Source organism: Mauremys reevesii, linkage group 11 (assembly GCF_016161935.1).
Source record: "Mauremys reevesii isolate NIE-2019 linkage group 11, ASM1616193v1, whole genome shotgun sequence".
In the NCBI taxonomy this organism is placed as follows: Eukaryota; Metazoa; Chordata; order Testudines; family Geoemydidae; genus Mauremys; species Mauremys reevesii.
The window spans coordinates 53,043,463-53,056,580 of record NC_052633.1 but is presented as its reverse complement, the minus strand read 5'-3'; the positions used below and the strand labels follow the sequence as shown (position 1 = coordinate 53,056,580).

At 39.4% G+C, this 13,118-nt stretch overlaps 1 long non-coding RNA gene across 1 annotated transcript in view; it reads right to left on the bottom strand.

Moving 5' to 3' along the window:
- Window positions 1-10,203: 10,203 nt before the first annotated feature.
- LOC120375200 overlaps window positions 10,204-13,118 on the bottom strand; it is a 41,950-nt gene continuing 39,035 nt past the window's right edge. Inside the window, exon 5 of the long non-coding RNA XR_005586500.1 lies at window positions 10,204-10,434. This is a non-coding gene — a long non-coding RNA (uncharacterized LOC120375200). The remainder of the gene's footprint in view (window positions 10,435-13,118) is intronic.

The following is a 13,118-nucleotide window of genomic DNA, read 5'->3' as shown; positions in this document are numbered from 1 at the left end:
TTTGAAGCCACAGCTACAGGGGGTTCTGACATCTGACTTCAAAATAATAGCTAGTTACAGTATCTTAATTACTGAGAAACTACTGTCCTTCCAAAATTATCTCACTGCAAGGTAGTTTGTGGACTCCAACGTCCTGATGACATGGGAAGGCTGTAGGGCTGAAACACAGAAAGGCTTGGGCTGTATGAAATGCATCAACCCAGGTTCAGATGTTCTGGGTGGAGTTTTGTAGGCAGGACTAAAACATAAACTCACCCTCCTTCAGATGGGGTCAACATTCTAGTTGAAATTGTCTCATAGCCTTAGATTATCAAACTTCTGAATATCTGACCTCAGTGTGTACTACAAATTACAATATTGTGATGACCCAAATGATTTAGATAATGGCACAGAACATGCACTTACAAAGTTTGCAGATGACACCAACCTGGGAAGGGTTGAAAGCATTTTGGAGGACAGGATTAGAATTCAAAATGATCTTGACAAACTAGAGAAATGGTCTGAAATGAAATGAATTAAATTCAGTAATGATAAAGGCAAAGTACTACACTTAGACAGTACTAATCAATTTCACAAATACAAAATGGGAAATGACTGCCTAGGAAGGAGAAATGCAGAAAAGGATCAGGGGGTTACAATGTATCACCAATTACATATGAGTCAACAAAGCAATACGTTGCACACACCAAAAAAAAAGCAAATATTTTGGGATGTATTAGCAGGAGTGTTGTAAGCAAGACAAGAGAAGTAATTCTTCTAACCTATTCATCACTGATAAATATTGTGTCTATTTCTGGGTGCCAGACTTCAGGAAAAATGTGGATAAACTGAAGAAAGTCCAGATGAGTGCAACAAAAATGATTAAAGGTCTAGAAAACATGACCTACAAGGAAAGATTGAAAAAAATGGATTTAGTTTAGTTTAGTTTAGTTTAGAGAAGAGAAAACTGAGGTGGGAACAGGATAACAGTCTTCAAGTATGTAAAAGATCACTATAAAGAGGACAGTAATTAATTGTTCTCCTTAACCACTGAAGGCTGGACAAGAAGTAATGGGCTTAAATTGCAGCAAGGGAAATTTAGGTTACACATTAGGAAAAACTTCCTAATTGTAAGGGTAGTTAATAACTGGAAGAAATTAGCTAGGAGGTTTTGGAATCTCTGTCATTGGAGGTTTTTAAGAGCAGGTTAGACAAACAACTGTCAGGGATGATCTAGATAATACTCAATCCTGCCTCAGTGCAGGGGACTGGACTAGATAATCAGTCAAGGTCCCTTCCAATCCTACATTTCTATGAATGTATGATTTAAACACACAGCTAACTGTACTTTGCATTTGGCCACAATTCAGGTGATAATTTGGTGTACTGTATATTCAGTATATTTAGAGTTCTTTCTGCCTTTGTCTACCAAAATCTCCCATCAGGAACACACTTGTGAATATACCTCATTGTAGTGAGGTGGAGTGGCCACCCTCCAGACTTGAGAGTGAGGGACCACTACACTCCTTCTGGTGGGCAGAGCCAACCCCCACCCACCCACCCACCGGAAGTATTGGGTGGGATAGGAAGTATAAAGGGGGGGCCCTGTAGTTCAGTTGGGGGCTGGAACAGGGAAGGATGTGGACATCCCTTCTAAGGAGCCCAAGCCCTCCGTGGGAATCCAAACCAGCAGCTGAGCAGACCAGCACCCTACTGACCAAAGAAGTGGAAAACTCTGAGGAGTTGCTGGAAAGGATGCCGCCAGACTATGAAGTGGCAAGATGGAGCCAATGGAGCAATGCAGGAAGAGTTGAGTCAGAAGTAGCCCAGGGGAACCAGACTTCGGTCCAGTTGTGCTGCTGGGAAGTGAGACAGTCTCTTTGTGTTCCCCACTGACCCAGTGGAGGGACCACCCACCACGAATAAGGCCATGGGCTGGGACCCAGTTGAATAGGGGTGGGCCCGGGTCTCCCTACCACCAGCCCCACACCTGGGGTTGGCTGCATACCTTCCCCTAGGCCAGAAGGCCTGTACCTGTAGATTATTGTCTGCCCCAGCCAGGAACACTGTTTGTTGTTCTGCCTTGCCCAGAGGGTCAGAGCTCCCAGACTGTTAATTGGTAGCCATCCCACTCAGGAGGATGCATACTAGGGACTGCTTGTTGCTCTGCTTCAGCTAGCAGGGCCTGAGCCTGACTATTGTTGCCTGCAGTAGTAAGGCAGAGCAGCTTCTCTCCTGTCTCGAGACCAAGAGAACACTACATTCATTTATGAATGAACACAGTCCATGTTTAGAGTCTAGGGTAGGTCTCCAGCTGCTCAATCCAGAAAACTCAGATTTGAGAGTCAGGCAGAGAAGAATTAGACATAACATCTATTGACACAATAGTACCAGTCATTGGCAGCTGCACCTCCTCAAGAGGAGGATTTTATTCTAGGAGAGATTTTTTTTTCCTTGATCTAGGCCACAAGCGTTAGCCAATTTAATTAATCCTCTGTTGAAATTAGGGTTTCAACAATAAAATACTACTTCCACCTCTTTACACACACATAGAACTACCTGGAACAAGGGATGATAACTCCTTAGGTTTTGTAAATTGTGCCTGGCACGCAGCAATATTCAATGGCTACTGGCAAAGGATGGGAGAAAATTAAAACCTGCTTTAGTAAGTCTCACAGGATAACATCATTTTAACGTTATTCTCTTTGAGTTAACAAATGTGCCTGAAGAGGCCCAAAAATTAATGAGTGTTTTGGCAGGATTCTTTTATAAAAGGTAAGTTGTCGATCTGAATGACCTCCTGTCAGTATCACTTAGGTTTAAATTATATTTACATGATTTTTAAAAGGCACCATTTCATTGAATTTAAAATGAAGGGCTTATCTTTGAATTAAATAAAAGTGAAAGTAATTAATGGGGAAATACTGATAGGATGGTTGATCAGTATAGAAGCACTGAGGACAAATCCTTCCATACTTGAAGTCATACAAAAATTAAATCATTTTACTTAACTGCAAGAATGGTACACTCTCAACGGACAGGCAGCAGAATATGGAGAATTTCAATCATGAGTCCAGTCTGAATACAGATCAGAAGCCTAATTATGCAAACACTTTTTCAAGTGAGTACCACTCACTTACATAAACAAACAGTCCCCTTGGTTTCACATGAGTAATTGTTTGAAGCTGCACACTAGGTTGTTGGTGACCCAAAGTCACAAGGCTGTTCAGTGTGAAATGAACTAGTGGCTACATGCCCACATCAGAAAAACTATCACCATGACCACAGTTGGCACTGATTGGCATTCCCAAGAGATGCCATGAACTGAATGGGAATGGAGAATGTTCTCAGACTCAAAGGTGGTGGTCCCTCCTACATCAAGGTTCAGACACACATGTGAAGTAGCAAACACTAGGAACACTTGCACTTCCTTTGCCTGTCCTGTACTCTGTCCTTTGGATAGAGAATTTCAGTCTCCAAGGCAGTCAAAGAACCTTTCATCATCACAAAATTTATATTAAAAAAAAAATCATACAAGAAAAAAAGTCATTCTAGGCAGTGGGCTAGTTTCACAAAGAAATTTAGATGTGGTGACACTGAGTGTTGATACCCCTAACTTTTAGGTGCCCCAAAAATTATCGGGATTCACAAATCCTGAGCGTGGTACCCTCAGCTCCCTATACAATGAAGGGGGGGAGGAGATAAATGTCTCAGAATGGGATTCACAAAAGCCTGCGTGCTAGGCACCTCCTTGCCTAAGCTAGACACTGAGAGGGATGTGTCCTAAACTCTCCCTTCTCTTGGAGATAGGCACCACCCTCTGCTTGGAATTCTGAGCTGCAAACCCTGTCTTGGTGTTAAGTTCCCACACCATTTTAGCAAGAGTCTGGTGTGAGGAGGACCTCCTTCATAACGTCTAGCCCATGGGCTAGGGTACTCACCTGGGATGTGGGAGACCCCTAGTTTAAGTCACCCCTCCAACTGATGAGGAGAAGGAATTTGAACTGGGCTCTGCCATCTTTCAGGTGAGATATTCTGATGTAAGGCTCCTTCAGTCTCTCCTGTTGAAGCTGTTCCACTGTGGCTAAAGAAGTCATTAGAGCTGAGGGACTGGATCCTGGGTCTCCCATCTTCCAGCTAAGTGCTCTATCCACCAGGCTACAGAGTTAGTTACTCATTCTTTCTCTCTCCCCTCTATTCCCTTCCCCACAATCATTCTTTCATTATTTATCTACTTGCTACATAAAGATTGAGGGTAGGAAGGTGATTGGGTTTTAAGGTAACATTGTTTCGTCATTGTGTTTACTCACTGTTTTAACTGTTATGTAAGTGCCCAGACACCATTTGATGGGTCTGAAATAACATTTTAGAGAGACAGATTCCTAAACAACTCAGAGTCACTCAGAGAATACAGTCTGTGAGGGTGCTCTGTTAGAACCTGTTTCACCAGACAGATAGAAGTATCCAGTCTTCCTCCTTCTATTATTTTTTTTCAACAGTGACAATTGCACATTAGGTTGTCGGAGCAGTAATCAAATGTGTTTAGTTATGCTAAACTTCTGATTCTGTAAATTTTAACACTAAGCCATTTTCAGAAATTTTTGAGTTTATTTTTAAGATTATTAGATTAGGAAAATTGGAAAACCAAACTTTTTTTTTGCCCCATTATCATACCTGTAGTTTAGAGTCCAGACTATGGGCCCCATGCTGCACCATAAAAGTCTATTACAGTTTTGTTATTGCCAACACTGGGAATGAGGTCAGCCCCAACATGGGCTGACATCAGTATCATAGCTAAAATGTGTAACTCCCAGTGATGTGTGCCCTAAAGGCTTCTTGGAGTTTAAATTAAATTGTTTTGGAGTTCTGGAATTATGGCCTTATAAGGCAGAATTTGGCCAAATGCATACAGGCTCCTTCCTCTTACTGAGGCAAATCTTCTTTCTCCTTTATGGTCACATATGGTAGGATGTACCTAGCTCCCATGTCAGTGAACTCCAGTAAGTATACCCAGCTAGGAACTGATCCAATTCCCATTCACTTCAATACTGTAGGACTATAGTTCATTAATGTCATTACAGAAGACATTTCTCATTGAACAGCTAGTTTGAAGATGCCCAACCAGAATGGGCCTGAATGGTGACCCTCTTAAAAATACTTTAATTGAAGAAAAATGATCTAACTAAATAGATTTTCTCTGTCACTGAAATTTTTTTTTTTACATCAACATAGGTATTTTGCCACCCAGGTACCAGAATCCAGCCATCAATTGCTTGAATAAGAAGTCTCAGTAACCACAGAGAGACAGTTTCTGTTCTCATCAATCAAGTGGAAATAATCATTAAATTGCAGTCTCCACCCCAATCCACTATCTGACTTACATACTAGAAGAAAAATGTTTTTGCAGTCTGTGTAAATTTCCAGGTACACAGATAAAATGTGAACTCTTCTGCAGCTTATGCTTTACAAAAGACCATGGATCACTTTGGATGAACAGAGCCCTCCATGCTCAAGTACTGGTATCACTTATACAGCAACATAAAGTACAAGCTTATAATTGTAGTTCCAGTTGGCACCATGACCACAACACTCTAGCTAGGTAACAAGCAGTGTGAGCTAATCATTGCCACCTGAAATTGCCAGGTTTGGCAAAAGCCCACCTTACTATTTCCAGACAGTGTATATGTGCATGCAGTGTGAAGAAGCAAAGAGATAACTTATGATGTGTCTGGGGATAAGGTTAAAATAGAAAGATAAAAAAACCTTATTTATTATCACTAATTTGAAAGAAAGAGAAAGAGGTCCTTCTGTGATACCTGGAAAACAAATTGGATAGGTTATAAGAACATAAGATTGGCCTTACTGGGTTAGACCAGTGGTCCATCTAGCCCCGTATCCTGTCTTCTGACAAAAGCTAGTGCCAGATGTTTCAGAGGGAATTAAGAGAACAGAGCAATGTATCCAATGATCACATGCCCTGTCATCCAGTCCTAGCTTCTAGCAGTCAGAGGTTTAAGGATACCTAGAGCATGGGGTTACATATTTGACCATCTTGGTTAATAGCCAAGTTATTCTCTTGGCCTTCACGACATCCCCAGCAAGGAGTTCTACAGGTTGACTGTATGGTGTGCAAAGTCCTTCCTTATATTTGTTTTAAACCTGCAGACTATTACTTACATTGGCTGACCCCTGGTTCTTGTGTTATGTGAAGGGATAAATAACACTTCCTTATTCACTTTCTCCACACCATACATGATTTTATAGACATCTATCATATCCACCCTTGGTCCTCTCTTTTCCAGACTGACCACTGCCAGTCCTTTTAATCTCTCCTCATATGGAATCTGTTCCATATCCTTAATCATTTTTGTTGCCCTTCTCCATAATTTTTCCAATTCTACTATAACTTTTTTGAGATGGGATGACCAGACTGCAAGCAGTATGCAAGGTGTGGGTGTACCATGGATTTATGTACTGTAGTGGCATTGTGATATTTTGTGTCTCATCTCTCCCTTTCTTAATGATTCCTAACATTCTGTTAACTTTTTTGATTGCTGCTTCACATTGAACAGATGTTTTCAGAGAACTAACCATGACGACTCCAAGATCTCTTTCTTGAGTGGCAACAGCTAATTTAGACCCCATTGTTTTGTATGTATAGCTGGCATTGTTTTTTTCAATGTGCATTACTTTGAATTTATCTACAGTTAATTTCATATTCCATTTTGTTGCCCCCTCATTCAGTTTTGTGAGATCCCTTAGTCTCTTAACACTCAGCTTTGGATTTAACTATCTTGAGTAATTTTGTATCATCTGCAAACTTTGCCACATCGTTATTTACACCTTTTTCTAAATCATTTATGAATATGTTGAACAGCACTGGACCCAGTACAGCTATTTACCTCTACAGTGAAAACTGGCTACTTGATTCTGTCCTTCGCTTCCTCTCTTTTAACTACTTACTGATCCACAAGAGGACTTTCCCTCTCACCCCATGACTGCCAATGTACATGGCCATACCAACGTGATATATACCATCATGTGCCAGCAATGCCCCTCTGCCATGTACATTGGCCAAACCGGACAGTCTCTACGCAAAAGAATAAATGAACACAAATCTGACATCAGGAATCATAACATTAAAAAACCAGTGGGAGAACACTTCAACCTCTCTAACCACTCAGTGACAGACTTGAAGGTGGCAATTTTGCAACAAAAAAACTTCAAAAACAGACTCCAAAGAGAAACTGCTGAACTTGAATTAATATGCAAACTAGATACTATTAACTGTGGGTTAAACAAAGACTGGGAATGGTTGGGTCATTACACCAATTGAATCTATTTCCCTATGTTAAGTTCTCCTCACACCTTCTATGGGCCATCTTAATTATCACTTCAAAAAGTTTTTTTCCTCCTGCTAACGATAGCTCATCTCAATTGATTAGACTCTGCCTGTTGGTATGCATACTTCCACCTTTTCATGTTCTCTGTATGTATAAATATCCCCTGTCTGTGTGTTCCATTCTATGCATCCGAAGAAGTGAGCTGTAGCTCACGAAAGCTCATGCTTAAATAAATTTTTTAGTCTTTAAGGTGCCACAAGTACTCCTGGTTTTTTTGCGGATACAGACTAACACGGCTGCTACTCTGAAACATACTTTGTTAAGAGTCTTTGGAGAGGGGCCTCATCAAACGCTTTCTGAAAGTCCAAGTACAGCCTTGTCCATGTTTCTTGACACCCTCAAAAATTCTAATATATTAGTGAGGCATGATTTCTTTTTACGAAAAATTGTGTTGGCTTCCCCAACATATCATGTTCATCTATGTGTCTGAAAATTCTGTTCTTTAATATAGTTTCAACCAATTTGTCTGGTATTGAAGTTAGACTTATTAGCCTGTAATTGCCAGGTTTGCCTCTAGAGCCTTTTAAAATAAATCAGCATCATATTTATTACCCCCTAGTCCTCTAGTACAGAGGCTGATTTAAGTGATAGGTTACATATCACAGTTAGTAATTCTGCAATTTCACATTTGAGTTCCTTCAGAAATTTTGGGTGAATGCCATCTGGTCCAGGTAACATATTACTGTTTAATTTATCTATTTGTTCCAAAACCTCCTCTACTGACACCTCAATCTGGCAGCCACTCAAATTTGTTACCTGAAAATAATGGCTCAGGGAATCTCCTGACATCCTCTGAAATGGCCATGCCTTCCTTAAGTGCTCCTTTAGCACTTCTATCCTCCAGTGACCCCACTGATTTTTTGGCAGACTTCCTGCTTCTGATGTACTTACCACAAATTTTGCTGTTAGTTTTTGCTTCCTTTGCTAATTGCTCTTCAAATTCCTTTTTTGGCCTAATTATACTTTTACACTCGACTTACTAGAGTTTAATGTTCCTTTCTATTTTCGTCAGTATAATTTGACTTGTGATTTTTAAAAGATGTCTTTTACTCTGTTGTTTAGACAGGGTGGTATTTGTTTGGTTCTCTTGTGGTTTTGTTTTGTTTTTTTGTTTGGGGTATACATACAGTTTGAGTCTCTATTACAGTGTTTTAAAAAAGTTTCCATGCAGCTTGCAGGCATTTCACGCTTGTGACTGTTCCTTTTAATTTCTATTTAACTAGCCCCCGTCATTTAGTGTAGCTTCTCCTCCTGAAGTTAAATGCTACGGTGGTAGGTTTCTTTGGTACTTTCCATCACTACCCTCTAAGAATGTTTAAATTTAATTACATTATGGTCTTTATTACCAAGCATTCAGCTAAATTCACATCTTGGACCAGATCCTGTATGTCACTTAGGACTAAATCAAGAATTGCCTCTGTTCTTGTGGGTTCCAGAACTAGCTGCTCCAAGAAGCAGTCATTAATGGTATTTACAAATTTTATCTATGCATCCCATCCCAAGGTAACATAGCCCCAGTCAACATGGGGCTAGCTGAAATCCCCCATTATTATTAGGTTTTCTGTTTTTGTAGCCTCCTTAGGCTCCATGAGCATTTCACAATCACTGTCACTATCCTGGTCAGTAGTATATTCTTACTGCTATACTATAATTATTCTTCAAGTGTGTAATTTCTATCCATAGAGATTCTATGGTACTCTGATTTATTTCAGATTTTTACTTTATTTGACTCTATGCTTTCTTTCGCATATAGTGCTACTCTCCTACTAGTGTGACCAACTCCATCATTCTGATATAGTTTGTACTCTGGTATTACCATGTCCCAGTGATTAGCATTATTCCACCAAGTTTCTGTGATGCCTGTTATATCAATATTCTCATTTAATACCATACGCTCAAGTTCACTCATCTTTGTGTTTAGATTTCTTGCATTTGTATACAAGCACTTATAAAATATATACTGCAAAAGCAAGAAACTATAGCACTTTTGTTGCACCTACATCTTGTCCTGAAACAAAAAGTTGTTAGTTTAAAAAGAAAAGAATAGGTTTCAGATTAGCTGTTAGATATGTGACCTGAGCTGTCAGTTGAGTGTTGATGCCAAAAAGATAAGCACCTGTTGCCTAAGGAAACACAACCCATTTGCAGTCATTAAAATAAGCAGCAGGAAAAAAAATGGACCAGTTATCAAAATGGTGCACTAGACTGGCCAGTTTAAGAAATGCAAATCACCACATCTCTTTCTATGCAAATTCACAGAAAATAGTTCTAGTTTTACAAGTTAAAATAACCCAGGGAAAGGTAAAAAGGCTTGCTAACAGCTATTTTTTTTTAAAATGCTGTTATATTTGTGACCATCTGAAATGATCACTCCTGATTTATCAGTGCAGAATACATTGCTGCAGCCATTGAAGGAAAAATGCTGAAACTGTTAGTTTGATGATTGATGGAAGCGCTGCCAAAACAGCAAGGGAATTTGTCAATGTGCTGCTGAAGTTTGTAAATGATGATCCTGGCAAAGTGTAAACAAACTAAACTCAAAACAAACTTGTTTCCAAGTCCCAGTACTGATACTTACTTAGACTCATTTAGTGTATTGTTTCAATTAGGAATCATCAACCGGAATAAAGATCCATGCATTGCTAAACTTAGGCAGATGAGGCTAGTCAAACATGGGAGAGCTAAAGCAAAACATCAAAGTGAGTTTACTTGGCTTTTACAAATGTATTGCCTGCTGGTCTGTTACAAGGCTAGATAGATACAAAAAGGCACTTGATGTGTTTTGAAACAGTTAGTCAGTCATCACAATCCGAATGCTCAAAAATGCCATAAAACCTCATATTACGATTTCCCCAGTTCTCACACTTGGTCGATAGAACTTATCTTCCACAGATGTTTTAGACATCTGAGTTTTGGTTTCCACGTGGCCTTCTCACATTTCAGGCTGGTACGTCTGTCCTCATTCTCGTAGAATATCCATGCTGTCATAGCCTACTGAGTTACTTAACTTAATGCCTTCTCAGTATTTGCTATGCTGGTCACTTTCTTCTATCTATATAATTCAAAACCAGAGAGGTCCAAACTAAGAGTCTAAATCTAAATTTGAAGTTTGAAGGTGTAGATCTTAAATTTTGCAAATAGTTTTTTTCTTTAAATGGCTAAACAAAATTATGTATCCAAACACCCCTGCCCATTAGGATGTTTGAAATCTGCATCCAAATGTTGAGGCTTGTGACTATATTCACATTATACTTCTATTTAAAACTATTTGTCACTTACAGCCCTATACTTTCTCTCTATGCACTTAGAGATACTAACTCACTGTTTTAATTTACTCATCACCAGTGCTCAGTACTTCATTTCTCGTTTCTCTGTTCTCCTCTTTATACTTGATCTTCTGACAACTTTTGAACCATTGCATTTCTTAACACAATTAACTCCTTAATCACCCTGGCCATATTTTGTTTGCCAAAAAAGCAGTGTGGAAGAGTGCACTAAACCACTGTTAAGAAAGATCCCAAGATTGCAATTCATTGTGCAAGGGCACAGCACGGGGAACCACATGAGCACAGTGGTCCACTCACTCACTACCTAATGCTAGATTGAGTCCTAAATTTGTATCATAGCATCCATGGAAAATCCACAGCATCACAAACCACATGGGCATGCAGAAAATAAAGTTGAATGCCAAAAACACATGAATAGCACATACAGAAAGAAGCACAGAACGGCAACCCAACCCATGTGAACAGAGGAGCCAGGGGATACGTCAGTACGCATTATTCAAATCTTCACCCCTTTTCCTCAGAGAAGACCAGGGGGTTACAATAGATTGTTCAGTGTTGCCAGCTCGCATGACTTTAGTACATGTATCATTATTTGGTGTTTTTCTTAAAGCCTCAGCTCCTGGATTCATGCCCCCATGGTTGCAGAGAAAAGAATAAATGTGAACCTTAAAAGGTTCCTGAAATAGAAGGAAAATTTAAAAAAAAGAACATTAATTTTTTTTAAATCTTATATTTTGGGGCATCTCTCATGAGTTTCAAATGTTTGGGATTGGCAATATTGCATTTAGACTAGAGTACTTAGGCTTCTCACGATGCCTCCTACATTTTCATAGACTGCAACCTGGGTGGTAACAAAATGGCATTGTGATTTGCTCTACAGCTTTCCTAGCAATAAGTTGTCATGATTTGTTTCAAGCTACACCATACTAGGCAAAGGGTGACATATGTCCCCAAAATACCTGTGAACTATCTGGTTATGCACTGGGAGTTAGAAGAGCTTTGTCACTGACCTGCTGTGTGACCTCAGGCAAATCAGTTCCCACATCTGTGTCTCATTTTCCCCATTAATAAGGAAAACTGATGACAGTTGCCCACCTTAAAGAGAGTAGTCCTTGTATTCAAGGTAGCATGGATAATTTAAGGGCGTGGCAGCATAATAAAGCCCCACGTGGATTTATTTGCAAAAATAATGGTAAAAATTGCAAAAGTAACCAAAATAATGTGAGTAATATTTTGTAATTCAATAGAAATTTCCATCCCCGCATTTCCAAACACTTTAAAAACAAAAAGAACAGAATACCATCATAGGACCTAATCACATCAGCCACACCATCAGGGGCTCGTTCACCTGCACATCTACCAATGTGATATATGCCATCATGTGCCAGCAATGCCCCTCTGCCATGTACATTGGCCAAACAGGACAGTCTCTACGCAAAAGAATAAATGGACACAAATCTGACATCAGGAATCATAACATTCAAAAACTAGTAGGAGAACACTTCAATCTCCATAACAGACTTAAACGGTGGCAATTTTGCAACAGAAAAGCTTCAAATACAGACTCCAACGAGAAACTGCTGAACTTGAATAAATATGCAAATGAGATATCATTAATTTAGGCTTGAATAGAGACTGGAATGGCTGAGTCATTACACAGATTGAATCTATTTCCCCATGTTAAGTATCCTCACACCTCTTGTCAACTGTCTGAAATGGGCCATCTTGATTATCACTACAAACTTTTTTTTTCCTCCTGCTGATAATTGCTCATCTTAATTAATTAGCCTCTTAGACTTGATATGGCTACTTCCACCTTTTCATGTTCTGTATATATAATCTCCTTACTGTATGTTACATTCTATGCATCTGAAGAAGTGGGCTGTAGCCCACGAAAGCTTATGCTCAAATAAATTTGTTAGTCTCTAAGGTGCCACAAGTACTCCTATTCTTTTTGCAGATACAGACTAACACGGCTGCTACTCTGAAACTTTACAAACATTAACTGAATTTCATGACACCCATCTGAAATAATTATCCTGTCCATTTTACAGATGGGGAAATTGAATCACAGAAAAGTTAGGTGACTTGCACAAAGCCTTGCCACAAATTAGTGTCCAAAATGTCTATTGAAATATTTTTAAAACAAAAATAACTCAGCTTTTGTATACAGTGTTCAAATAATCATGGGTATCTAAGAGGAGTTAAAATAAGTATTTACTTAGCAAAAGTATTTCCCTCTCCCATGGACTGGTCCTTAGCTGACCTTTAAAGGAATGTTTTTATTTTTGATAGGAAGGAAAAGGATGAAGGCTAGGACTATAACAGGGTTTAAAAGAGAACTAGAAAAATTCAGAGGTTAAGTCCATTAATGGCTATTAGCCAGGATGGGTAAGGAATACTGTCCCTAGCCTCTGTTTGTCAAAGAGTGGTGATGGACGGCAGGAGA